The 27,749-nt window shown below is 41.3% G+C and overlaps 2 protein-coding genes and 2 pseudogenes across 4 annotated transcripts in view; 3 read left to right on the top strand and 1 right to left on the bottom strand.

The window, feature by feature from the left end:
• The window catches only part of RAPGEF2 (Rap guanine nucleotide exchange factor 2), a 487,682-nt gene that overhangs the window by 125,647 nt on the left and 334,286 nt on the right, over positions 1 to 27,749 (top strand). The window lies entirely within an intron of this gene.
• C5H4orf45 (chromosome 5 C4orf45 homolog) overlaps positions 1 to 27,749 on the bottom strand; it is a 132,464-nt gene that overhangs the window by 97,208 nt on the left and 7,507 nt on the right. The gene's annotated exons all lie outside the window — the stretch shown is intronic.
• LOC126954896 (proteasome activator complex subunit 2-like) lies at positions 5,950 to 6,711 on the top strand (annotated as a pseudogene). Its single transcript, XR_007725752.1, has one exon. The product of XR_007725752.1 is annotated as a proteasome activator complex subunit 2-like (transcript).
• Positions 24,816 to 25,277, top strand: LOC126954899 (fatty acid-binding protein 5-like; annotated as a pseudogene).

Genomic DNA, 27,749 nt, shown 5'->3' with positions numbered 1-27,749 from the left:
TACCAAGGGTACAAGGAGGAGCTGGTACCATTCCTTCTGAAACTATTCCAATCAATAGAAAAAGAGGGAATCCTCCCTAACTCATTTTATGAGGCCAACATCATCCTGATACCAAAGCCTGGCAGAGACACAACAAAAAAAGAGAATTTTAGACCAATATCCCTGATGAACATCAATGCAAAAATCCTCAATAAAATACTGGCAAACCGAATCCAGCAGCACATCAAAAAGTTTATCCATCATGATCCAGTGGGATTCATCCCTGGGATGCAAGGCTGGTTCAACCTACGCAAATCAATAAATGTAATCCAGCATATAAACAGAACCAAAGACAAAAACCACACGATTTTCTCAATAGATGCAGAAAAGGCCTTTGACAAAATTCAACAGCCCTTCATGCTAAAAACTCTCAATAAATTCAGTATTGATGGAATGTATCTCAAAATAATAAGAGCTATTTATGACAAACCCACAGCCAATATCATACTGAATGGGCAAAAACTGGAAGCATTCCCTTTGAAAACTGGCACAAGACAGGGATGCCCTCTCTCACCACTCCTATTCAACATAGTGTTGGAAGTTCTGGCTAGGGCAATCAGGCAAGAGAAAGAAATCAAGGGTATTCAGTTAGGAAAAGAAGTCAAATTGTCCCTGTTTGCAGATGACATGATTGTATATTTAGCAAACCCCATTGTCTCAGCCCAAAATCTCCTTAAGCTGATAAGAAACTTCAGCAAAGTCTCAGGATACAAAATCAATGCGCAAAAATCACAAGCATTCTTATACACCAGTAACAGACAGAGAGCCAAATCATGAATGAACTCCCATTCACAATAGCTTCAAAGAGAATAAAATACCTAGGAATCCAACTTACAAGGGATGTAAAGGACCTCTTCAAGGAGAACTACAAACCACTGCTCAGTGAAATAAAAGAGGACACAAACAAATGGAAGAACATACCATGCTCATGGAAAGAAAGAATCAATATTGTGAAAATGGCCATACTGCCCAAGGTAATTTATAGATTCAATGCCATCCCCATTAAGCTACCAATGACTATTTTCACATAATTGGAAAAAACTTTAAAGTTCATATGGAACCAAAAAAGAGCCCGCATTGCCAAGACAATCCTAAGCCAAAAGGACAAAGCTGGAGGCATCACGCTACCTGACTTCAAACTATAATACAAGGCTACAGTAACCAAAACAGCATAGTACTGGTACCAAAAACAGAGATATAGACCAATGGAACAGAACAGAGCCCTCAGAAATAATACCACACATCTACAGCCATCTGATCTTTGACAAACCTGACAAAAACAAGAAATGGGGAAAGGATTCCCTATTTAATAAATGGTGCTGGGAAAATTGGCTAGCCATAAGTAGAAAGCTGAAACTGGATGCTTTCCTTACTCCTTATACAAAAATTAATTCAAGATGGATTAGAGATGTAAATGTTAGACCTAAAGCCATAAAAACCCTAGAAGAAAATCTAGGTAATACCATTCAGGACATAGGCATGGGCAAGGACTTCATGTCTAAAACACCAAAAGCAATGGCAACAAAAGTCAAAATTGACAAACGGGATCTAATTAAATTAAAGAGCTTCTGCACAGAAAAAGAAACTACCACCAGAGTGAACAGGCAACCTACAGGATGGGAGAAAATTCTTGCAATCTACTCATCTGACAAAGGGCTAATATCCAGAACCTACAAAGAACTAAAAAAATTTACAAGGAAAAAGCAAACAACCCCATCAAAAAGTGGGCAAAGGATATGAACAGACGCTTCTCAAAAGAAGACATTCATACAGCCAACAGACACATGAAAAAATGCTCATCATCACTGGCCATCAGAGAAATGCAAATCAAAACCACAATGAGATACCATCTCACATCAGTTAGAATGGCAATCATTAAAAAATCAGAAAACAACAGGTGCTGGAGAGGATGTGGAGAAATAGGAACACTTTTACACTGTTGGTGGGACTGTAAACTAGTTCAACCATTGTGGAAAACAGTGTGGCGATTCCTCAAGGATCTAGAACTAGAAATACCATTTGACCCAGCCATCCCATTACTGGGTGTATACCCAAAGGATTATAAATCATGCTGCTATAAGAGACACATGCACATGTATGTTTACTGCAGCACTATTCACAATAGCAAAGACTTGGAACCAACCCAAATGTTCATCAGTGACAGACTAGATTAAGAAAATGTGGCACATATGCACCATGGAATACTATGCAGCCATAAAAAGGATGAGTTTGTGTCCTTTGTAGGGACATGGATGCATCTGGAAACCATCATTCTCAGCAAACTATTGCAAGAACAGAAAACCAAACACCACATGTTCTCACTCATAGGTGGGAATTAAACAATGAGATCACCTGGATACAGGAAGGCGAACATCACACACTGGGGCCTGTCGTGGGGTGGGGAGAGCGGGGAGGGATAGCATTAGGAGATATACCTAATGTAAATGACAAGTTAATGGGTATAGCACACCAACATGGCACATATATACACATGTAACAAACCTGCACGTTGTGCACATGTACCCTAGAACTAAAGTATAATAATACAAAAATTTAAAAAAAAGATTTTAGTGAAAAAAAAAATTAGTGAAAAAGTTTAATGAAAATTTAGTGAAAAAATAAATAAATGAAGGCTCTGTGAATGCTGATGGGGACAAGAACATTCTAACCTAGACCAGATAAGAAAATGCTGGACACAGAAAAGGAACTTAGACTTATCCACAGACTTTTGACGAGTCATCACCAGCAGAGTCCATTTTGGGTTCTTTTGTTGTTGTTTTGTTTTATCTTTTGAGATGGGGTCTTATTGTTACCCAGGCTGGAGCACAGTGGTGCAGTCTTGGCTCACTGCAACCTCTACCTCCCGGGCTCAAGTGATCCTTCCACCTCTGCCTCCCAAGTAGCTGGGACCACAGGTGTGTGCCAACACACCTGGCTAATTTTTTGTTCCTTTTTTGGTAGAGATAGGGTTTTGCCATGTTGCCCAGGCCGAGCTGAGTCCATTTTGAAGAGGAACTAGAGATTATCTGAAGCTATTCTGTGTTCTTTTTTTTATTTATTTATTTCTGAGATGGAGCCTTGCTCTGTTGCCCAGGCTGGAGTGCAGTGGCGCGATCTCGGCTCACTGCAACCTCCGCCTCCCAGGTTCAACCGATTCTCCCGCTTCAGCCCGAGTAGCTGTGATTACAGGCCCACAGCACCACGCCCTACTAATTTTTGTATTTCTAGTAGAGACGGGATTTTGCCATGGTGGCCAGGCTTATCTCGAACTCCTGACCTCAGGTAATCCGCCTGCCTTGGCCTCCCAAAGTGCTGGGATTACAGGCATGATGTATTCATTAGTTTTTTGTTAAATGTGAAAATAATCAAGAGCCACTCTATGAGTTCCTAGATTCCTAGCCTGGGTAGACTCTACCTGATTATAAATAATAATGGGAATTCTGGCACCTAACATGGTTGTTCTATTTTTGCACTGGGTCACAATTTCAATAAATTTACTCACTTTTATTTATACACAGTAAGTTGCAAGCTGTTTTCTACCATAATTAATTCATTATTATTCATCTTATTAATTATATGATCTGATATTAAAGCTACCAGGTCAAGAGTGGTTTGTTTTTTTGTTTGTTTTGTTTTGTTTCATTTTTTTGAGATGGAGTTTTGCTCTTGTTGCCCAGGCTGTTTAATTAATACTCTCTTCCAGAAACTTAGCTTAAAAAAGACCATCAGCTGGGCACAGTGGCTCATGCCTGTAATCCCAGCACTTTGGGAGGCTGAGGCAAGTGGATCATGAGGTCAGGAGTTCGAGATCAACCTGACCAACATGGTGAAACCCTGTCTCTACTAAAAATACAAAAATCAGCCAGGCATGGTTGTACAAGCCTGTAATCCCAGCTACTCAAGAAGCTGAGGCAGGAGAATCCCTTGAACCCAGGAGGCAGAGGTTACAGAGAGCTGAGATTGCGCCATTGCACTCCATCCTGGGTGACACAGTGTGACTCTGTCTCAAAAAAAAAAAAAAAGTCAACCAGCCTGGCCAACATGGTGAAACCCCATCTCTACTAAAAAATACAAAAATTAGCCGGGCGTGGTGGTGGGCGTCTATAATCCCAGCTACTCGGGAGGATGGGGCAGGATAATTGCTTAAACCTGGGAGGCGGAGGTTGCAGTGAGCCAAGATCACACCATTGCACTCCAGCCTGGGGAACAAGAGTGAAACTCCATCTCAAAACAAAACAAAACAATAACAACAACAACAAAAAAACCATCAACTAGCATGTTTGGATATATGGATGTTCCAAGATAATATTAATCTGTGTTTTAACAAGTCTACAACTATACTTTCCGATGGAGCAGCCACTAGCCACATGTGTTATTGTGGCTAGTCCAAACTGAGATGTGCTATAAGTCGAAAGTACACACCAGATTTGACATACTTAGTACAAAAGAAAGAATGTAAAACATTTTGTTAATAACTTTCAATATTGATTTCATATTAAAGTGATAACTATTTGGATTTATTGGATTAAACAAAATACATTATTAAAGTTATTTTTACCTGTTTTAATTTTTTAAGAGGGAGTTTCACTCTGTTGCCCAGGCTGGAGGGCAGTGGCGCAATCTTGGCTCACTGCAACCTCCATTTCCCAGGTTCGAGTGATTCTCCTGCCTTAGCCTCCTGAGTAGCTGGGACTACGGGCGTGCACCACCATGCCCAGCTAATTTTTGTATTTTTAGTAGAGACAGGGTTTCGCCATGTTGGCTAGGCTGGTCTTGAACTTCTGACTTCAAGTGATCCGCCTGCCTTGGCCTCCCAAAGGCTGGGATTACAGGCATGAGCCACCGCGCCTGACCCTCTTTTAATTTTTTAATGTGGCTATTAGAAAATGTTCAATTATGTATGTGGTTCGAATTATGTTTCTGTTGAATAGTGTTGGTCTGAAGTTTAGAAACTTGTGAAATTCTACAGTAATTAAAGCTGGTGGATAATTATAACTGTGGCTCATTAAGATTTGGAAAACTTGTTGCATTATTTGTTAAAGAGGGAGAGGTTTTTAGTGTACATAACTGGCTGAAGAGTCAGACAGAAGCAGTATAGAAGGGTCATTCAGAAGTCCAAAGTGAAACCAATTTGAGCAACCATGTTTATGCAAGATGAAAAGCTAGTGGCTTTAACCTGTGGGAAAATGTACCACACCCTACCAATGCAATGTAAAGTTCGACTTGTTACTCATCCCTGAAACCTGCCCCCCAGCTTTCTATAGCTAATTGCTCACAGTTGGATCCCTTTTAAAGTGAGATTACACTCCCTACAGGATATGTTGTACATGCTGACATCCAAGTTTCCAAGGTTTTCATTCAACCTAATACTCATTTTTGGTCATATTACAGCTTTGAACAAAATAGTGAACAAGAAAAAGCTGAATTGAAGATGATACTAAGTGGTGACAGATAGAAATCCCAAGGATGCATCCTGGTTGTATCAAAGAGATACAAAAGAAACTTAAAAACAGAGGTTTTAAAGTCAGAGCAATCACAGATTGCCAATAACTTACTAATAATACATAAATTTAAAACATGTCAAACACAGGTAGGACAACCTCAGGGAAGCATAGAAATCGGGGAGTCAAAGTGGCAAGCATTGATAATGTCCACCCACCACAAATGAGGGCTGAAGTTCCTCCCTTCGAGAGGCAAAGCTCAAAAGAGAAGGGTTAGGATTGGTAAAGTTATTACAGTTTAACGCCATTAAGCCAATGGCTAACATTGTTTTCCCTAGAATGCCGGTGTTGTTCTAATATTGTTCTGTGAAAGTTTTGATGCCGGCAGTATTTTCTTCTAAAATGTATTTAAAATATATTTAAGAATATGGTAATTAGGAGGCCAGAGATCTAGCAATTGAAGCAGCATATGGCCAAGCCGTGTGGGGTGTGTCTGACAGGGGAGGCCTGTAAACAGGTGGAGATCTTCAGGCAGAATCTTTTCCAGGAGGCTGAGGAATTCCTCTATAGATTCTTGCCACAGAAAATCATATACCTGAATCAGCTCTTGCAAGAGTACTCCCTCAATGTGGCTGACCTGACTTCCCTCCGGGCCCCACTGGACATCCCATCCCAGGCCCTCCACCCGAGGATGATGAGATGGAAACAGATAAGCAGGAGATGAAAGAAGTTCCTAAGTGTGGATTTCTCCCTAGGAGTGAGAAGGTCCTGTTCCTGCTTGTCCTGGTTAAGCCAGAAGTCTGGAGTCTCAAAGATAAATGCATTCTGGTGATCACATGGATCCAGCACCTGATCCACAAGATTGAAGATGGAAATGATTTTGGGGTAGCAATCCAGGAGAAGGTGCTGGAGAGGGTGAATGCCATCAAGACCAAAGTGGAAGCTTTCCAGACAACCATTTCCAAGTACTTCTTAGAACGTCGGGATGCTGTGGCCAAGGTCTCCAAGGAGACTCATGTAATGGACTACCGGGCCTCGGTGCACCAGTGAGATGAGGCAGCCTATGGGGAGCTCAGGGCCATGGTGCTAGACCTCAGGACCTTCTATGCTGAGGTTTATCATATCAGCAGCAGCAACCTGCAGAAAATTGTCAACACAAAGGGTGAAGAGAAGCCATCTATGCACTGAACCCAGGACTAGAAGGAAAATAAATGACCTATATGTTGTGTGGGGGAAAAAAAGAATATGGTAATTACATAATAACAATGTAGTTATCAGTAAAGTGTCTTTAAGAAATGGTATATTTCACCTGGCACAGTGGCATGCACCTGTAGTCCCAGCTACTTGGGAGGCTGGGCTGGGAGGATTTCTTGAGCCTAGGAGCTCAAGTCCTGCCTGGGCAACATACTGAGAACTCTCTCTAAAATAAGTAGATACAGTACGAAATTTTTAAAAAGAAATGCTACATGTGAGGTTTCCAGGACATTACCTATGAGATCATCTGATACATGCCAGCCTCTTTCACATACACATTGATACCTCAGTATCATACACCTGTTACTGGGACTCAGTTTTTTTATCTGTAAGGTGGGGGATAACATATCTACATCACAGACTTTTGTAAGAATTGAGATAATTCGGTCGGTCGCGGTGGCTCATGCCTATAATCCCAGCACTTTGGGAGGCCGGGGCGGGTGGATCACCTGAGGTCAGGGGTTCGAGACAAGCACATGGTGAAACCCCATCTCTATTAAAAATGCAAAAATTAGCCAGATGTGGTGGCGCACACCTATAATCCCAGCCACTCAGGAGGTTGAGGCAGGAGAATTGCTTGAACCCGGGAGGCAGAGGTTGCAGTGAGCCAAGATCGTGCCACTGCACTCCTGCCTGGGTGACAGAACGAGACTCCATCTCAAAAGAAAAAAAAAATTGAGATAATTCATGTAAAGAATTATGACAGTGCCCATTTGAAGCAGTTGGTAAATGTTAGATGATGATGAACTAGTATTGTACATATATTTAATGATCACTATGTTCATTTTCATGTTATAATTTTAATACACATTTATAAAGTGGATCAGATGTTGACTATTCTTAAATAATTAGTAAATAAAACAATATTGCATTGTCTTCTTTAATCCAGGAATACAATTTATTTCATGAATTCCATTCCTGTTAAGCCTTTTTAACACATTATAATTGAAAAAATATTGCTGTGGTTATGTAGCCAGGACTCAAGAAGCATTCAGTAAAACCATGAATGAAGTGAATTTGAGAAACATTGCATTAGACATTCGATCATTCAATATTTTCATTCTGCTTTGAGTCTATAGCAGTGGTTTACTGGGGTCTCAAGAGAAAAAGCTATGGTTTTAGCATTTACCAGGTTCTGTGGTGTAAACATTTCCAACATGGTCAATGCCAAACTATTGCGTGATGTCACACAATAATGTAGAAAGAGATGATAATAATTGGTTCTCTCAAGAAGGTACAAACAGCCTCCCACACACCACTCACATAAATACTTTGCATGATTATAGCATGGCTTCTCATACAGTGTTCATTCATTCATTATACCAATGGTTCTGCAAATGTGATCCCCTGACCAACAGCACAAGCATCATCGGGGAACTTTTGAAAAATGCAAAATCTCAGGGCCCATCTCATATCTCCTAAGAAAGAAACCATGAAAATGAGGCTTAGCAATCTGTCTTAACAAACCCTCCAAGTGATTTTGATGCATAATGTTTGAGGACTCCTGCCCTATGCTCTTGCTGTTGTTTCTGAAGGGGAAGAAGTGCCAAGTAACTTCTAACATTTATTAATTAGTATCCCAAGACTAGCCATGTTGGTGTTTTCATTCTTTAAAGCATCTAATTATGGACTCTGAAATTGCAATTTATATATTCCTAGAATCAACAAAGGACACAAAGCTGCTGCTCTTTTGCATAGAAAGGTAATTTTATCTTCAAATGTCCCCATGTTTCAGTTGCTATTGAGAGGCTCCAATAAGGGTTAGTTAAGAGTTCTACTGGCTTGGCTCAGTGATTCATGCCTGCAATCCTAGCACTTTGGGAGGCTATGGCAGGCAGATCCCTTGAGCCCAGGGGTTTGAGACTAGCCTGGACAACATGGCAAAACCTCATCTCTGTTAAAAAAAAAAAAATGCAAAATTACAAAAGTTAACCAGACACAGTGGTGCACACCTGTAGTCCCAGCCACTTGGGAGGCTGAGGTGGGCAGATCACTTGAGTCCAGGAGTCTGGGAGGTCAAAGCTGCAGTGAGTTGTGATTGCACCATTGTGCTCCAGCCTGGATGACAGAGGAGACTTCGTCACAAAAATAAATAAATAAATAAATAAATAAATAAATAAATAAAAACAAAAAACAAAAACTACTGCTTGTGATTTCTGGTTGCTTCTGCAGCAGAGACCATGGGCAAAATCCCTATGCTGAAATAAATATGTGCCCTGATATATTAGCGGACATGTTGTTAACTACTTTGTGTGGTTGGTTGGTTGGTTGGTTGGTTGAAAATCACATAAATACAGCCCTAAATTCAGTCATACTATACACAGTATTGGCAGAGATACATGGTTTCCAGTATGTCCTAAGGGAGCTTTGGATTGGTGCAGCCTTCAGAGGTCAGCAGGTACGACCTTGCACTCTGTGTGGGGCTCCCCTTCACAGCACATGTTCCTCCAACTGACAAAATATTTCCAGTAACAAAAGCACATTCTATTTTTGGACAGGTCTAATTATTCTTCCATACATTGAACTAAAATCTGCCTTCCTGTAACAGTCACACAGTAGTCTGAATTCTGAATTCTGGTAAAGAATCCCTGTCTCATTTAAATAGCCCATCAGATCCCAGGAAAGGCTCACTCTAGGCTCTTTTACAAATTAGGCCTCCCCACTTCTTTCAGGCATTCATGTAACAACATTCCCAGGCTCTGAACCACCCTGCCTCTTGATGCTCTTCAATTTATTAACATCTGGCTTAAAATGTGGCATGCATAACCAAAAATAATGCTACCATGTGGCCCAATTGGGGCAGCGTTTGTTTCTGGAACACAGCTCTCTGTTAATGCAGCCTGTTATTGTGTCAGCTTTGTTGGCAACTGAGCTAACCTCTGGGCACATCTCCAGTCTGCAGTCAGCTCCATGCTCCACACCAACCTGTTGCATAATGTCTTACCTATCCTCTACTTGGACTGTTGATTTTTAAACTCTAAGTGCAAGCTTCATATTTAGTCCTATTAAATTATAACTTTGTGAGTTTCATCCCCAATTCTAAAATAGTAGCATCTTTTACAGTCCAAATTGTCATTGAATTTTACTGTCTCTTTTTCCTAGGTTTATATGTTCAGCAAATGTAACGACATGACTTCTCTCTTTGTATAAAATCCTGAGGAAACTGTTGAACAAAACAGAGCCAATTCCTGTTCTTCTCCCTCACTCAATTATTCACCTCAAAGCTTAAAACTAGAATAAAATGTCCAAGTGAAGTACCAGTTAAATATTGACTTTCACTTGCCAATTTTACTTCAATCTGTCTTTTGTCTGAAGTAGCCTGAAAAATGAAAATGTAATCATTGTAAATAATTCTTAGGGATCATTTAGAATGCCTAACGGGTATTAAATATTTGAAATATAAATCCCCATTCTTTGATGTGTGTCGAAGGAGGTAGTTAAAGAATAGTATAGAGTAATTAAAAGCTTTTATCATGATCTTGGATTAATTGAAGTATTTAGAGAGTGGTGATGCCATACTGAAAACCACTATTACAAAATTTAGGGGTTTGCAATTTTCTTTGGGTTAATTAATGCTTATAAAAATTATTCTGGCCAGACATGGTGGCTCACGCCTGTAATCCCAGCACTTTGGGAGGCCGAGGCAGGGTGGATCACTTGAGTTTGGGAGTTCAAGAACAGCCTGACTAACATGGAGAAACCCTGTCTCTACTAAAAATACAAAAATTAGCCGGGCATGGTGGCACGCACATGCCTGTAATCCCAGCTACTCGGGAGGATGAGGCAGGAGAATCCTTTGAACCTGGGAGGCGGAGGTTGTGTTGAGCCGAGATTGCGCCATTGCACTCCAGCCGTGGCAACAAGAGTGAAACTCTGTCTCAAAAAAAAAAAAAAAAAAAAAAAAAAAAAAATTATTCCAGCTGGGCGCGGTGGCTTACGCCTGTAATCCCAGCACTCTGGGAGGCTGAGGTGGGTGGGTTACCTGAGGGAAGGAGTTCGAGACCAGCCTCGCCAACATGGTGAAACTCCGTCTCTATTAAAAAAATACAAAAATTAGCCAGGCGTGGTGGTGTGCACCTGTAATCCCAGCTACTCAGGAGGCTGAGGCAGGAGAATCACTTGAACCCAGAAGGCAGAGGTTGCAGTGAGCCAAGATTGCACCATTGCACTCCAGCCTGGGTGACAGAGCAAGACTCCGTCTCAAAAAAAAAAAAAAAATTGTTCCTCAAATGGCTTCTTAAAGCTATAAAAATTGAAAATAATTATAAAGAACAACTTTAAAGCCAAGAACAGTAGTTCCAGGACTTGGAAGGCTGAGGTAGGAGGATCACTTGAGCCCAGGAGTTCAAGATCAACCAGGGCAACATGGTGAGACCCTACCTCTATTAAAACAAAATTTTAAGATAATGTTACTTAGCAGAGTGTTGGCACTTAGAGATCATGGGCTATGTGAAGAAATATATTCCTAAACTTAATTTATGAGCTACATGATTACATGAAATGGGGAGTTGAAAACAAATAACATCATGACCGAAAAAACCACAATTCAATTCAGGGGGTGTGGGCTGAGATGATATCTGATCTGATATCTTCACAGCACCCAGAGAGGAAAGATCAGAAAATGTGTTTTCAATAGACATGGTGAGAACACTGCTAGGGAAATAGTGGCAGCATTTTTAACATGAATAACCTTAGCTAACCTAGCACCACAGGATGTTGAAATTTTTTTTTTTTTTTTTTTTGAGAGGATCTCATTCTGTCATCCATGCTGGAGTGCAGTGGTGCCATCACGGCTCACTGCAGCCTTGATCTCGTGGGCTCAAATGATCCTCCCACCTCAGCCTCCCGAGTAGCTGGGACTACAGGTGCTCAACACCATGCCCAGCTAATTTTTTTGATTTTTGTGAAGACGAAGTTTCACCATGTTACTCAGGCTGGTCTCGAACTCCCGGGTTCAAGTGATCCTCCCACTTTGGCCTCCCGAATTGCAGGGATTACAGGCATGAGCCACTGCGCCTGGCCAATTTTTGATCAAGTTATGCTAATACAGAATAGCACTGAGGATCCTGCTTATTTAGATTTCCACTGCAAAAGTAGTGTTGTGTATTTGTTGCATCACTGCTTACGGGAAAGCAAATTAACTTTACGGGCTCGAATATGTTGTCAACAGTCCCACGTCTACAATCATTCCCCAGTGGCCACAGGTTCTTCACAGTGACCAGAGTATATTGAAATGTTTTAAAAATGAGAAATATAGCGAAATAGGAATGCTGTGTGTTGCTGGTGAAAATGTAAAATGGTGCAGCTGCTGCAGGAAAAGGTGTGATGATTCCTCAAAAACTTAGAGAAATACCATGAGATCCAGCCATCCCAGTTCTGGGTATGTACCCAAAAGAAGTGAAAGCAGGGACTCAGGTATTTGTTCATGCATGTTCATAGCAGCATTACTCACAATAGCCAAGAGGTTCAGAGGCCACTCAAGTGTGGTGTATATGTATGAGTTCCCTAGGGCTGCCATAAGAAAATACCGCAGACTGGGTGGCTTAAACAACAGAAATTTATCTTCTCACAGTTCTGGAGCCTGAAATCTAAAATCAAGGTGCTGTGAGGGTTGGTGACTGGTGAGCCCCTCTTCCTGGCTGGTAGGGGCCCACCTTCCTGTCATGTCCTCAAATGGCTTTTCCTCTGTGCAGGTGAAGGCAGAGACGAAGCCCTGATGCCCCTTCCTCTTCTTATAAGGATACCAGTTTTATCAGATTATTTTAGTACCTCATTTAACCTCGGTTACCTTCGAAAGGGCTGGCCTCCAACTATAGTCACACTGAAGGGTTGGGCTTCAACATATGAATTGGGGGGGTGGGGATAAAAATTCAGATCATAACAACATAGAATGCAATATTATTTAGTCTTAAAAAGGAACGAAATTGAGACACATGCTGTGATATAAATGAAGCTTGAGGACATATTACTAAGTCCAATAAGCCAGTCCCAAAAACACAAATACTGCATGATTTCACTTAATGAGGTTCTGAGTAAGTTTATCAGGACAGAGGGTAGAGTAGTAGTTGCCAGAGGCTAGGGGAAGGGGAGAATGGAGAGTGAGTGTTTATAGGTACAGAGGTTCAGTTTTACAGGATGAAAAGATTCTGGAGATGGAAGAGGTGACAGTTGCAAGCAATGTGAATATACTTAATGTCACAGGACTGTCCACTTTAGAATAGTTAAAAGGCAAATTCTGTTATGTTTACGATAGAAAAGAATGAGAAAAGCACTCTGACATTAAACCACTCGTGTTTTAATATGCAGCCCAGGGCCAGGTGTGGTGTCTCACGCCTGTAATCACAGCACTTAGGGAGGTCAAAGTGGGCGGATCACAAGGTCAGGAAATGGAGACCAGCCTGACCAACATGGCGAGCTCCATCTCTACTAAAAATACAAAAATTAGCTGGGCGTGGTGGCTGGCACCTGTAGTCCCAGCTACTCGGGAGGCTGAGGCAGGAGAATCGCTTGAACCCAGGAGGCGGAGGTTGTAGTGAGCTGAGATCGCACCACTGCACTCCAGGCTGGGCGACAGGGCGAGACTCTGTCTCAGAAAAAACTGCAGCCCCAAATGGCACTCACTGTAGGTGGATGTATTCCTCCTGAAACAAATTTAAACACACACACTTACCGTGCTGCCGTGATGTGCTGTCAGTCTCTCAGTCACTAGCCTAAAAGTCTGCATTTCATGCTTTTTCTCTATATTAGCTTTTCCAATGTGTCAGATGGGTATTTCATCATTTATGTCAGGGTTTCCAATCTTTTGGCTTCCCTGGGTTCATTGGAAGAAGAATTGTTTCAGGCCACACAGAAAATACACTAACACTAACCATAGCTGATGAGCTAAAAAAAAAAAAAAATAATAATAATAGTAATAATTCATGTTTTAAGAAAGCTTACAAATTTGTATTGGGTCTCATTCAAACCTGTTCTGGGCTGCACGCAGCCCGTGGGCCACTGGTTGGACAAGCTTAATTTACATCTACATTTCCATAACTCGTAAATTTTCATTATGCATTGCAACTTAATTTTTTCCACGTGTTATAATTACAGTGATGGTAATAAAATTATATTTTTACTGAATTACAGGAAAATCAGTTTTGGGGTTTCCTAAGTCCTGCAAGACTGTAAATAATTTAACAATATCATCAGATGTTAACTGAGGATAAACTAGCGGAATTGGAAACTCCCAGATTTATTTTGCCTCTGTCTCTTTCCCTTCCTTGGCTAATATACAAATGCAAGCAATGCCTGCATCCTAACACACAGTAAATATTTGTGAAAAAGTGAATATATGTCTGTATTTGCATGTTATGAAAACAATTCCTTTACTGAAGGAAAGGAAAAATCCAGTGCCTCATGCAAACCAGTCATGTGCAGATCTCTAAGCACCACATTTTAGGATAGCATTACATTACTGTAGGAATAGTTCAGTTTTTAAAATACAGATAATAAGTTTTCATTTGGAAAGAATTATTTTCAGGTGCAGCAACGCATTTAGAAATAAAATTTAATTCAATATCACTTTATCCCTTTTGAAAAGCAAAAACAAGAAAAGTTGGTGCAACTTTCTGAGCGTCTGTCCTAATGTCTTCGCACATGTCATATAAAAGTTTCAAGATTTGCTAGATCAAGAAAAGAGAAATAGCCTATTTTATTACAAAAAAGAGAATTGGAACAAAGAAATTTGGCTTTTTACAATGGTTCGCTTTGTAATTTGTATATAAATATGAATATATCGCTTCTCGGCCTTTTGGCTAAGATAAAGTATAAATATGAATAATACACATTCAAATGCTGACAAAAGATTAAAAACCTAGAATCTTGTGCACTTAGAATGATTAATGATTATAGCTGTTTAAAATTTATAGTAAGTGCTTAGTATATGTGTGATATTGTGTTGATGGATGAGGAGGTGGCAGAAAGAGAGAAATGTTGGCCCAGTACTCAGAAAGCTTATAATGTAGCAAAGAAAAGAGTCTTATGCACTGAATAACTAGAGCAAAGCTGGGTGACGCTGCCTTTCACTGAAAAAGAAATTCAGAGAAGGGTGTGGTCAGTCTGTAGTAGTCATGGAAAATGTGGTCCTGAGCAGGAATTAGACTGATGACGTCAATACACAAGTTTTAAAAATTAGAATTCATAATTTTAAAAAATACAAGTATATAATCAAATACTTGTGAAATGTGGGGATGGGAATCTGTTAAATTTTCCTGTTCTCTGTGTAAGAGACACGCAATGTGAAGCAGATTTCAAAAATCACTGCCAATCTCTGTTAATCAGACCATTATGACATCTTATTGATCCATACTAAAAACTTCATAGTTTTCCACCCACTTCAAAAGCTGATTTCTCCTTACAACAGATGAAGAACTTAAAGCTATAACCATGGGCTAATTAGCTGAACTCCCTTTAGCCCACTTATTATTCTACTGTTCACAAATGAAAACATAACACTACTTTTGCTCCATCAGGTGTTACTTTTTCATGTTAATTATTATTGGAGAAAATCCAGCAATCTAAAAATTACAGATCGTTTTCTAGCTCCCAATTATCTAGTTAACAAAAAGAAAAGGGGATTAAGTTGGTTATTTATTTATTTTCCCTTCTCTCTTAGGGAGGCTTTCTAGATGGCCATCTTTTCTATTTTATTTTTCAACCTTTTCTTTGGTAACCCCTTGTGGTTGCAGCCTAGCTACTTCAAGCATGCTTGCCAGCTAAAAAAGGCTAAAGTGGGAGTCTAACTGGGCTTTCAATTTCGCTTTTTTGACAGCAGCCTGCCCCCGACGGAGACACTAGGTGAGCCACAGCTGGGCCACTGGAGAAGGGGGATAAATGCATTCCGTTTCAGTTGCGTGATTCCCTCCCATTGCTTCCCACAATGCATCTGTAACACCTTTACTTTTCCATTTCTGCTAGAAAGCAAATCTCTGTCTCTTCCAAAGGACAGTGAACATAAGTAACTACCACCCTGGAAAGCTCTGTGGGGAGCGATGAGACGGGAAGGGCCCAGGTGATTGGAGTATGGATTGGAGGGAGCAGGTGGGAGCTGTTTCTCTGAAATCTGCTTCTACATGTTGCCCTCAGCAGTCCTTTAGTAGTGAACAAATAGTATAAATCATTGAGAAAGCAGTAGTAGAGAAATGTTAGATGGGAAAGGAAAAAGGACTCCTCTACTTTCCATCGACATACCCTATTGCAGGCAAAGAAAAAGTGAGCAAAAATAGTATACAGTGATAGGTTCCTTCTGCAACTGCCTTTATGTGCTGAGATTATTATTGGCCCAGGTTAAGGATAAACAGTTATCCCAAATGACTCCCTGGATAGAACAGCCAATCAAACATATTAGTGCCTATGAACAGTAAGACAAAACACACACACACACACACAAAGGCCTTAGACTGCAAACTTCTCAAGCCCCTGCAAATCAGTTCATTCATTTACTCCTTCCTCCAACAATTATTTTTTTTTAAGAAACAGAGTCTCACTTCATTGCCCAAGCTGGAGTGCAGTGGTGCAATCATAGCTCACTACAGCCTTGAACTCCTGGGCTCAAGCGATTCCTCCCACCCCACCTAACAATCTTTTTAGTGTACTCTGTGTTGGACTGTTTTGTTGTGTCCTGAATGTCCTATCTCCCTATCCTTTAAACCTGGAGCCAAAAAGAGAGTTCCAGAAGTCCTGGTTCCCCAGCTGGAGTTGCCCAAATAGACCACTTCACAAGAAAGTTTCTGCCTGTGATACACCCAAGTGGATAGTCCTCCAACACCAGTGCAGGAAAGTGATTCAGATGCTGGGGAGCAAGCAAGAGCTCAGAGCCAAGGAGTCAAGCCAATGTGGGTTTGAGAATGGTAAAGAGGAAGTCTCGGGGCAGCTTACAAGATATACAGCGAGGCAAGACAAAGCAAGGTGTGGATAGAATAAGAATGCATCACACAAATCTAGGACTACTGTGTCTGCTTCAGGAGTGCATTGGGATGCTCCAGACACAGTCACTGGCCTTTAAAGTTGTCCACCAAGCTGGAAACCATGAGGATTAGTGGAACCCAAGGAGGTCTCTTATTGCCCCCAAGCCTCTAACACTGATGAAGTGGGTGGTTTGCACTGAAACTGGTGCCTTTCAACATGGGGCTGAACACCACCTGGCCCAGAAGCCAGTGACACCGAAGGAGGAGGCAGGGAAAGAGCTGGAGGTCGCTGTGGATGTGGCAGCTGCCCCACCACAGCAGAGGCAGCATATCAGTAACAGCCCACGTGGCTGCAGCAGCCCCTGGGGACCTGCACCTACCATTTGAGCTGTTGTATTGAAATGATACGTCTGCTGCTTCACTTCTGCTTTCCAAATTTCCCACAAAATGTCTCTTGTGGCCCAGACAAACCCAAAACTATGTAGGGAAGGGAATCTAGGACATGCAGTCCAATGGGCTCAGCTGACACAGTACGAACCTGCCACAGGCTGCGGCAAGCTCAGTCCAGCTAAGGCACTATGTTGTTTTCTAGTTTGCACTTTACATAATTTCTTTGACTTTAGTGTGAGGCAATATGTACTGATTAATGATAGAAACTGGACAAATACCTGGACAGCTTATCATTGAACATGGCAAAAAAGTATCTAAACTATAAAAAGTGAAAGGAGATTATATTGAATTTTTTGTCCCTAGGCAAGTATGATGGTTCAGAATGCCGGTCTTGTCCCCCTGGCAAAATGTGAAGCCATCCCTGAGTTACTGGAATCAATTTGTGATAAATTAATAGTCTTCTCCTTGGGTTTATAATGAAGTCAACAGGTGGTCTTGATAAAAGTCATCTTTAGTCAAGAAGAATAGCAAACCAGGCCGGGCATGGTGGCTCACACCTGTAATCCCAGCACTTTGGGAGGCTGAGGCAAGTGGATCATGAGGTCAGGAGATCGAGACAATCCTGGCTAATACAGTGAAACCCTGTCTCTACTAAAAATACAAAAAATTAGCTGGGCGTGGTGGCGGGCACCTGTAGTCCCAGCTACTCGGGAGACCGAGATGGGAGAATGACATGAACCCGGAAGGCAGAGAGCCGAGATCGCGCCACTGCACTACAGCCTGGGCAACAGAGCAAGACTCTGTCTCAAAAAAGAAAAAAAAAAAAAAGAATAGCAAACCATAGCTGGATAAATACACCAGTGAATGTCACCTGCCATAACTGCACAAGATTTCCTCAGAGTAGAGGTGGGTATCTACTTGGTGATATCTGTGGAATGGCCTCTGCATCTTTTCGTCTTTCTCTGATTGCAAGGGAGAAAGTCAGTAATGGCCTATAGATGCGGGAACTTTGCCTAGTACCCTGACATCTCGAGTGCCTCCCCTTCTGTTTGGTGCTTATCTGAATTCTCTCTGCACTTGGAAGTGGATGTCATGGCACTGAAGAGGCTGCCTGGCCAGGGCAGCAAGTAAGGGTTAGAATTCAGGAGACCAGCTTAACCCAGTTTTAGCACTGAAAGTTCAATGTCCTGGGAATCCCTTCACCCTGAATACACTGGGACAATTGGTCAACCTACGCCAGAGTGTGGCTGTGGCAGGAACAAGGTTTTGCTGACCTGGACAACAGGAGAAACTAAAACCAGAAGAAAAGGCAAAGGAAATGTACAATGAGAGGGATGCCAGCCATCTGGCCTGCTGGGTTTGCTGATTGGAGAGAGGGGGGACAGTAAATCAGTTCTGGGGGACAAAAAATTAGAGTTGATTTTTCTCTAAAAAATCAGAGAAGCTTTCATCAAGATTCCCTAAATGGGCCAGCCATGGTGGCTCACACTTGTAATTCCAGTATTTTGGGAGGGCGAGGCGGGTGGATCACTTGAGGTCAGGACTTCGAGACCAGCCTGGCCAATATGGTGAAACCCCGCCTCTACTAAAACTACAAAAATCAGCTGGCATGGTGGTGCATGCCTGTAACCCCAGCTACTCAGGAGACTGAGGCAGGAGAATTGCTTGAACCTGGGAGTCGGAGGTTGCAGTGAGCCAAGACTGTGCCACCGCACACCAGCCTGGGCAACGGAGCCAGACTCCATCTTTAAAAAAAAAAAAAATCCCTAAATGTCCTTTGGTAGCAATTTTTAATAATGTAACTAGAGACTAAGGTTTATGATTTTCTATGTGCAGCTTTTCCCTTTTCATTCTTCTTCCATCTCGGTGCAATTGTAGAAGAGAAAGAAGCTATGGAGAGATGGGCAGGGGGTGGGGTGGGGAGTAGAACTGAGGTTAAGGGTATATCAGTCATTTGGTGAGGATAGGAGATAGCAGAGGATCAAAATATTTGTCATCCCTTTAAATGAACAGACTATAGGGATGATGGTTATGGTAGAAGCTGTCTTGAAGCTGCCTTATGTTAGAGTCACTTGCTCAAAATTTTATATACTCAGTTGTGTCCAGCGGAGATGTGACAAAGTGAGCGCCCCACACTGAAGTATCCCTGCCCTTGGACCTTCTGCCCCTGAGCTGGTTAGAGGTGAGGGAGTCTTTTCCTTTCCAGTTATCTGCGAGGCTACCCTATGCCACCTTCTAGGAAGTCTGAACTCTGCTTTAACAGGTGGTCCTTACTTTTCATACAATACATAATTTTCTTAAGGCTATAGTCGCAGCCCCAAATGTGTGCCTCAACTTCCAAACATTTAAGCTAAGGCACTGTGCCACTTTTTGTTGTTGTTGTTGAGACAGAGTCTCGCTCTGTCACCCAGGCGGGAGTGCGGTGGTGCGATCTCAGCTCACTGCAAGCTCTGCCTCCAGGGTTCACGCCATTCTCCTGCCTCAGCCTCCCAAGTAGCTGGGACTACAGGTGCCCACCACCACGCCCGGCTAATTTTTTGTATTTTTAGTAGAGACAGGGTTTCACCACGTTAGCCAGGATGGCCTCGATCTCCTGACTTCATGATCCACCCGCCTCGGCCTCCCAAGTGCCAGGATTACAGGCGTGAGCCACCGCCTCTGGCCTCTGCCGTTCTCTTAGGGGGTCTACAGTGGTGCAGCAATGGTTTACACATCTAGCTTCTGTCTGTGGTTCTGTCACTTCATCACACAGAAATGACTGGATAAACTCCCATCCAAATTTGGAGATAATCTGACTTAACTAAAAACTAGATGTTATGAATAAATCTCACAATTTTCTAGAGTCATCCTCCAAAGCCATTCAAACACAGGTTCAATAAGAGGCAGCTGTAACGGTCAATTGGAGAAAGCCATTCACATTCAGATGCTGTGGACCAGGACAACTGTGAGCCCTCATCACAAAATCACAGAGGCAGAGGCTTTCAGTGTCCCGCATTGATTTGTGAATAAGCAGCCTCTCCATGCTGGTATTCATGTCTCCGAGTGCTCCTGGGTGAGCAGCAGCAGGGAAACTGCTTATTTAACCATGATTAATGGGATTCTTGACCAATATATAGAATAACATAAATAACTTTATACTTGATGGTCTTCACACAAACAATCCATACATGTAGGCAATGATTTCACAGCACCTTCCTTCCTTCAGAAGCAGAAGTAGAATCAGCACAGTGTTATGGGATTTACTGCAAATCCTGATTTCCATCTCTATCTTTTGAGTAGTTTTATGCCTGGGTCAATGATATTATTTATTTTTAGCTCACTTACAAGAGAGTCTAAGAGACTCAGTTTGAGAAAAGAAAGAAATCCCCAAGATCTGGAACGGATTGTTTTGTATCCATGCAGACAAAAGGAGCTGGCATTCCTCAGGACATTTCCGTATCTCCAAGGGTGTACATACCCTGGTGAGGGGTGACGATGAGGAAGGTGAGTTTGGTTCAGTGGATCTTGCATTCTAAGTGACTATAGAATCCTCAGAAAAGGAAATAAATGAAATCTAGCATGTCACTTCCTTGGTATGATCTGGAATCATAGATCATTTTATTTTTTAAACTCCTTTATTCAGCCCACATGATGAGCATGCCTACTTTGCTCTGTTTCCGTTTTATGAAAAGAGGGTGGTGATAGCTACTTAGCTTGTAAATGGACCTTTGAAAGAGTCTGGAAATCCCTAAAAGAAAGAGATGTGGGAGGTATTATTTCCTTGCAGTGAACACAGAATTTATGTAACCCAAATGCTACCAGCATTTATTAACTAACCTTCCCTTAACGTCAGATTTGTTTGCACAACTTTTGACTACTTAGATTCCTAATTATCCTGTCACCAGTGCCGTCATTCACTGGGCAGAAAACATATTCCATTTTTATATAATCATTTACAAAATGGCATTATACATGCTAATTTCAATAATTAAATTAAGTTAAATAATAATTAAAATTAAAAGGATGTTCCCATCTTCTGATCTTCCTACTAAAATTAGATTGTAAAGAGCAGTGGAATTGGAGCGCATGTGAGCTTCAAGGTGTAGAACATATACAGCTCCTACCGCTCTGGGTCTACCGTGTCTCCCACATGTGTCACTGGACTGCCTGCATCACAGTCTCCTGGTGTGCTTGTTTAACATGCAGGTTCCAAGGCCCCCAAAAAACAATTTGGAGTATAGGACCTGAGGCTCTGCATTCTTAAGTGTCTCCATAAGTGGTTCTTATGCATATTACATCTTGCTCTGCAATGTCCTAGACACGGATTGTGGTTAGCTCAGAGTCCCCTTCAGGAGGACTGTGATGGTTAATACCGTTTGTCAACCGGGCGTGGTGGCTCACGCCTGTAATCCCAGCACTTTGGGAGGCAGAAGTGGGCAGATCACGAGGTCAGGAGATCAAGACCATCCTGACCAACATGGTGAAACCCCGTCTCTACTAAAAATACAAAAGTTAGCTGGGCATGGTGGCACCTGCCTGTAATCCCAGCTACTCAGGAGGCTAAGGCAGGATAATCCCTTGAACCAGAAAGTTGGAGGTTGCAGTGAGCCGAGATCACACCACAGCACTCCAGCCTGGTGACAAGTGACTCCGTCTCCAAAAGAAAAAAAAATATATATATATATATATATATATATAGTGTGTCAACTTGACTGGGCTAAAGGATGCTCAGAGAGCTTGTTAAATGTTTTTTCTGGGTGTGTCTGTGAGGGTGTTTCCAGAAGAGATTAACATTTGAATTGGTAAACTGAGGACAGAATACCCTCTCACCCATGTAGGGCATCATCCAATTCCTGGAGGGCATGAATAGAGCCAAAAAGTAGAAAAATGGCAAATTTGTGCTCCGCTTGGACCCTCAGAAGTCAGTGTTCCTGGTTCTCAGGCCTCGGGTTTGGAGTGGAACTGTACCACCGGCATTCCTGCTTCTGCTTACACACAGCAGACCATAGGATTTCTCCCCCATAATCACACAAGCCAGTCCCTCATTTGCTGTATCCTATAGGTTCTGCTTCTCTAAAGGACCCTGTGGTTATGTCACTTCATCACACAAAAATGACCAGACAAACTTCCATCCAAATTTGGACATAATCTGACTTAAATAAAAGCTAGATGTTATGAATAAATCTCACAAACTTCTAGAGTCATCCTCTAAAGCCACCAACAGAATGGCTGTATCATGGGCAGAATGTTCACAAAGAACCCCAAAACAGGATTAGGCTCACATTTTATGGCACACTGTATCTCTTTTTTCCTCAGTAACCACCCTTGCCCCCAACTGTGCATTTGTGAGTTTTGATCATTGTTTAATAAACTTAGAAGTTGCTGTACTTGTTCTAGCCATTTTGGGTTCCTGGCTCTGCCCTCAGGTCTCCACTCCTCCAGCCCGAGAAGGTCACCTGACTGCCAAGAATAAAGCTTAGAAATAAAGTAGATCTCTCCTCTCCTCCACCAGGTTTCCCAAGGCTGTTTTCATCAACCAAGATTATGTAAACTAATGAAGTTTATAGGCAGAATTCCAAACTCGGCTATTCTACTATAAAATATTTTTCAGAGCTACAGTTGGGCATCATCCTAGCTAGGAACTCAATTCTGCTCAGACTCAGCTCGGAAACGAAGTAGCTGGACGCCTTGTGATGTTTGTCCGGTTCAACCCTTACTACAGAGCAGGGGCGATCCATCTGCTGTTCATTTCTTCCTCTCAAATGACCACCTTCCTGCAATCCTGTCCTTTCCAGAAATTATCTCCTTTATTTTAGAAAGTGCTGCCTCTAATAAATGATTTGACCAACTAAATGATTTGATGTCTGTCAGTACCATTATTCTTGAAGGCATGGGTAATGTATCCACTGCAGACTTTTCCCTGAGGTATATTTTTCTAAAAGGTGATATCTTTGGTCAAAGGGGGCTTTTAATAGGCACAGTGAAAGGTTCTACCTTTTCTGAGATAATTGCTGGCAACTGGGGTTAGCAAGACAGTGAGGCATTTTATCCTTTATCACTTGCTGTGAATGAAATTGACTAGGATCATACACAGCAGGGGTCAAGGGTAAAGTGCTTCCTTGCTGGAGTTCAGCTTGTGCTACCTCTCATCTTGCAAGAAAGGGAAGAAAGGAAAGAGAAACCGACTCAAGGTAAACAGACAAAATGATGCCTGTAGTTGAAAGCTTTCCACCAGAGGCCCTTAATGAGATCTTTCTATTCTTTCTGAATGACATAGAGTTTTCATCAACCAAGATTATGTAAACTAATGAAGTTTATAGGCAGAATTCCAAACTCGGCTATTCTACTATAAAATATTTTTAATGGAACTTGTTTTTCTTTAACGTTATTTAGATCAGGTTTACAAGAAAATCCAAAAAGCCAATGTTTATCAGGATAATGATTAGCATCACAAATAACTTCATCTTCTAGGCCCAGTAGCCATCAGTTTACTTATATTGCTTGTGATCAATATACATATACATATAAAACACATATGAAGCCTACCACATGCCAGACACTAAGTACTCTGTACATATTACCCCACTAAATACCATATGAAGTAGATATTATTAAGGTCATTTTACAGATGGTATAACTGAGACACAGAGGGGTAAGTATCTTGTTCAAGGTCACAACAATAAGTAAATGGTGGAGCCAGAATAGTTTAGATCCTTGCTACTCAAAAGTGTGGTCTGGGAACAAGCAGGGTGGGCATCACCTGGGAGCTTGACGGAAACGCAGACTCTCAAGCTCACCCCAGTCTCACTCTGTTGCACAGGCTGGAGTGCAGTGGCATGATCTTGGCTCACTGCAACCTCTATCCCCAAGGTTCAAGTAATTCTCCTGCCGCACCCTCCCAAGTACTGGGATTACAAGTATGAACCACCACACCTGGCTAATTTTTATATTTTTAGCAGAGACAAGGTTTCACCATGTTGGCCAGGCTGGTCTCGAGCTCCTGACCTCAAGTGATTCCCTGCAACCTCGGCCTCCCAAAGTGCTGGGATTACAGGCGTGAGCCAGCACACCCACCCCAGAATCTGCATTTTAACAAGCCTCTCGGGGGAATCATTTTTTAACAAGCCTCTCGGGGGAATCATTTCCACATTAAAGTTTTAAAACCATTTGCTTAAATAATCTTAGATTATTTCTTCCTGTACTTTAAAAACCTGCTTATGGCTTCAGACTTTGGGAAATAAGGTGTACTTGGTTGGCTTATTAAGAAAAAAATAGAATTTTAAGATGGTTTTGTGTCCTTTCCCCAGCACCAATCTCCCCCCAGATAATTAACTTCTCAAGAGAAACAAAAAAGCTTAAAAAATTATTAAATTCATATTATTTGCAGGTGCTTTCATTTCATTAAACCATGATAGAAAACCTTACAAAATATGTACTATATCCCCCAAATTACAGATTTTTTAATAACTGAGTCCAAAAGAGTTAAGGGGAAAGCCCACATTGGTGTCTAAGTTTACAGTTTTTGCTTCCTGAAGCAGGATCTTCATGCTTACACCCATTTCCTAGTAGGTAGCACAGGGCCTGGCACACAGTGAACAATCAACTTATCTTTAATTTAATAATTTTTTCACATCCTGTTTCAACAACAGAAACTTCTTTTTGCTTAATCAAAAGCATTTCACCCTGATTTAAAGAAGTGATACTCGCAGCATGCTGCCCAGGCCGACCCTGCTAAGCTTGTTCTGCACACCCTCCTGTGCCCACCATGGCCACTGTTCAGCAGCTGGAAGATGATGCCTAGTGGACAGCAAAGGCTTTGATGAATACATGAAGGAACTAGGAGTGGGAATAGCTTTGCGAAAAATGGGCACGATGGCCAAACCAGAGTGTATCATCATTTGTGATGGCAAAAACCTCACCATAAAAACTCAGAGCACTTAGAAAACAGCAGTTTTCTTGTACCCTGGGAGAGAAGTCTGAAGAAACTACAGCTCGTAGCAGAAAATCTCAGATTCTCTGCAACTTTACAGATGGAGCATTGGTTCAGCATCGGAGTGGGATGGGAAGAAAAGCACAATAATAAGAAAATTGAAAGATGGGAAATTTGTGGTAGACTGTGTCATGCACAATGTCACCTGTTCTCGGATCTATAAAAAAGTAGAATAAAAATTCCATCATCACTTTGGGCAGGAATTAGCTATGAGAATAAACAAGCTCAGTTCAATGGACAAATCTCCATACTGCTTCTTTTTTTTTTTTTTTTTCATTACTGTGTTCAATTATCTTTATCACAAACATTTTACATGCAGCTGTTTCAGTATTGGATTAATTAGGATCGTCCCTTTGGTTAATAAATAAATGTGTTTGTGCTAAAAAATAAAAAACAAAACAATGAAGAAGTGACATTAACATAACCTACAAAGTATCAACTCTGGAAATTTTTTTTTTTTTTTTTTTTTTTTTTTTTTTTTTGAGACGGAGTCTCGCTCTGTCACCCAGGCTGGAGTGCAGTGGCCGGATCTCAGCTCACTGCAAGCTCCGCCTCCCGGGTTCACGCCATTCTCCTGCCTCAGCCTCCTGAGTAGCTGGGACTACAGGCGCCCGCCACCTCGCCCGGCTAGTTTTTTGTATTTTTTAGTAGAGACGGGGTTTCACCGTGTTAACCAGGATGGTCTCGATCTCCTGACCTCGTGATCCGCCCGTCTCGGCCTCCCAAAGTGCTGGGATTACAGGCTTGAGCCACCGCGCCCAGCCAACTCTGGAAAATTAAATAAAGCCATGGAAAGGCAAATAAATCCTCCTCCGTTCCATCTTAGCTTATGCAGTAATTATTTATATACATATATTTATACATTATATATATTTATATTTATGCATATATAAAACAAAACCAAGACAAAGGTTGGTTCAGGTGCTTTTCAAATGTATGGCGGCGGCCGGGCACGGTGGCTCAAGCCTGTAATCCCAGCACTTTGGGAGGCCGAGACGGGCGGATCACGAGGTCAGGAGATCGAGACCATCCTGGCTAACACGGTGAAACCCCGTCTCTACTAAAAAATACAAAAAACTAGCCGGGCGAGGTGGCGGGCGCCTGTAGTCCCAGCTACTCGGGAGGCTGAGGCAGAAGAATGGCGTAAACCCGGGAGGCGGAGCTTGCAGTGAGCTGAGATCCAGCCACTGCACTCCAGCCCGGGCTACAGAGCAAGACTCCGTCTCAAAAAAAAAAAAAAAAAAAAAAAAAAAAAAAAAAAAATGTATGGCGGCAACTGATTTTTTTCCTGCAAATCACATCGTATTGACTTAGATGACCAACAATTTAAGATAGGATTGATTTGGAGCTGCTGTCACCTATAGATAAGGCTTTCATGTAACATTTACAGTTTGGTAAAAGTAATAATACGCCTTATGAAAAGAACAGCGTTTGATGAAGGACAATGAATAAGGTCTCCCACTTTTGCTATTATGATAGCAATGCCTAATTATCTAATATGTCCTTAGCAAATAAATCACTGCAACTGGATATGATTAAGCTAACTAGATGTTTGGCAATTTTGTTTTAAATAAATCGCCTATTATATTCTATCAGAAGATCATTTCCAACTATCTTAGCTTTTAATTTATTATTTTTGAATAGGCTGAAGAATCATGGTAAGGATATATGTATATTGTCTATAATATATCTTAAAATAATAGAACAAATTTTGATTCAGGGCAAACTGCATGCTATGACAACAGAATAAAATGCAGGTAAAAATAAAAATAGAGAAATAAAATGCAGTTTAGTCAACCAAATGTTTCAGTACCATTAAAATGTGTAAGCTGTTGTCATGAGGTAGTTTTTAAAAATCGAAAAGAGTTGCCTTGTGGATTACAGTGCTGGGACTTAAGCTGAATTGCAGTAGGACTATTTTATTATTTCTTCAAACAGGAAACCACTGGCAATTCAGTGTGAAGTCATTTTCTATTTTTAAAATAATTGAATCTGAGACATAACTATTAGTACGACAGTTTCACAGAGCAAAAAATAAGATGAATAAGTGGGTCTGAAATGCTGGCTAATGGAGCAATACATTTTGAAATTACATATACATTTATGTACTTCTCCTACCACTTACAGTTTCATTCATCATATCGTTTTCTGGCCATTTCCTAGAGAGTATTTCCAATTCTAATGTATTTCTAACAGAAATTTCATGCTGTGATCACTCCTTTGTAAGGCAGAGTTCTGTAATATTTCTGGTTTACATGAGCAGATTTTCTGGTAGGTATATGATGACTGACTAAATATATTAATACTTTTATTTAGTCAGTAATCTGGATGTAAGGCACATAAATACCCCATACAAACAGGGAGCAGGCAGAGGCTTCCATCCTTCTGATCAAGGCTGTGTGGCCTTCAGCAAGTCACTTAACTTACCTGAACCCTGAGGATTCCCATCTGAAAAAATAGGTTAAATGAGATTATCTGTTATAGTGCCATTTAAATTTTATGTCTTATATTGACTACTCATTAATTATATTTAATTTGAGCCAAGTAGGAATTAATGAAGAAAAATCTGAATTAAAGAATGTATTTTTAAATAAATGTAATTTTTCAACATTTTTTTTTCCTTTGAGATAGGGCCTTGCTCTGTTGCCCAGGCTGGAGTACAGTAGTGTGATCACAGCTCACTGCAGCCTCAACCTCCCAGGCCCAAGC

This window comes from Macaca thibetana, chromosome 5 (genome assembly GCF_024542745.1).
Source record: "Macaca thibetana thibetana isolate TM-01 chromosome 5, ASM2454274v1, whole genome shotgun sequence".
NCBI classification, from domain to species: domain Eukaryota; kingdom Metazoa; phylum Chordata; class Mammalia; order Primates; family Cercopithecidae; genus Macaca; species Macaca thibetana.
Note: the sequence above shows the minus strand (reverse complement) of the source record. Positions and strands in the feature narration are given on the sequence as shown.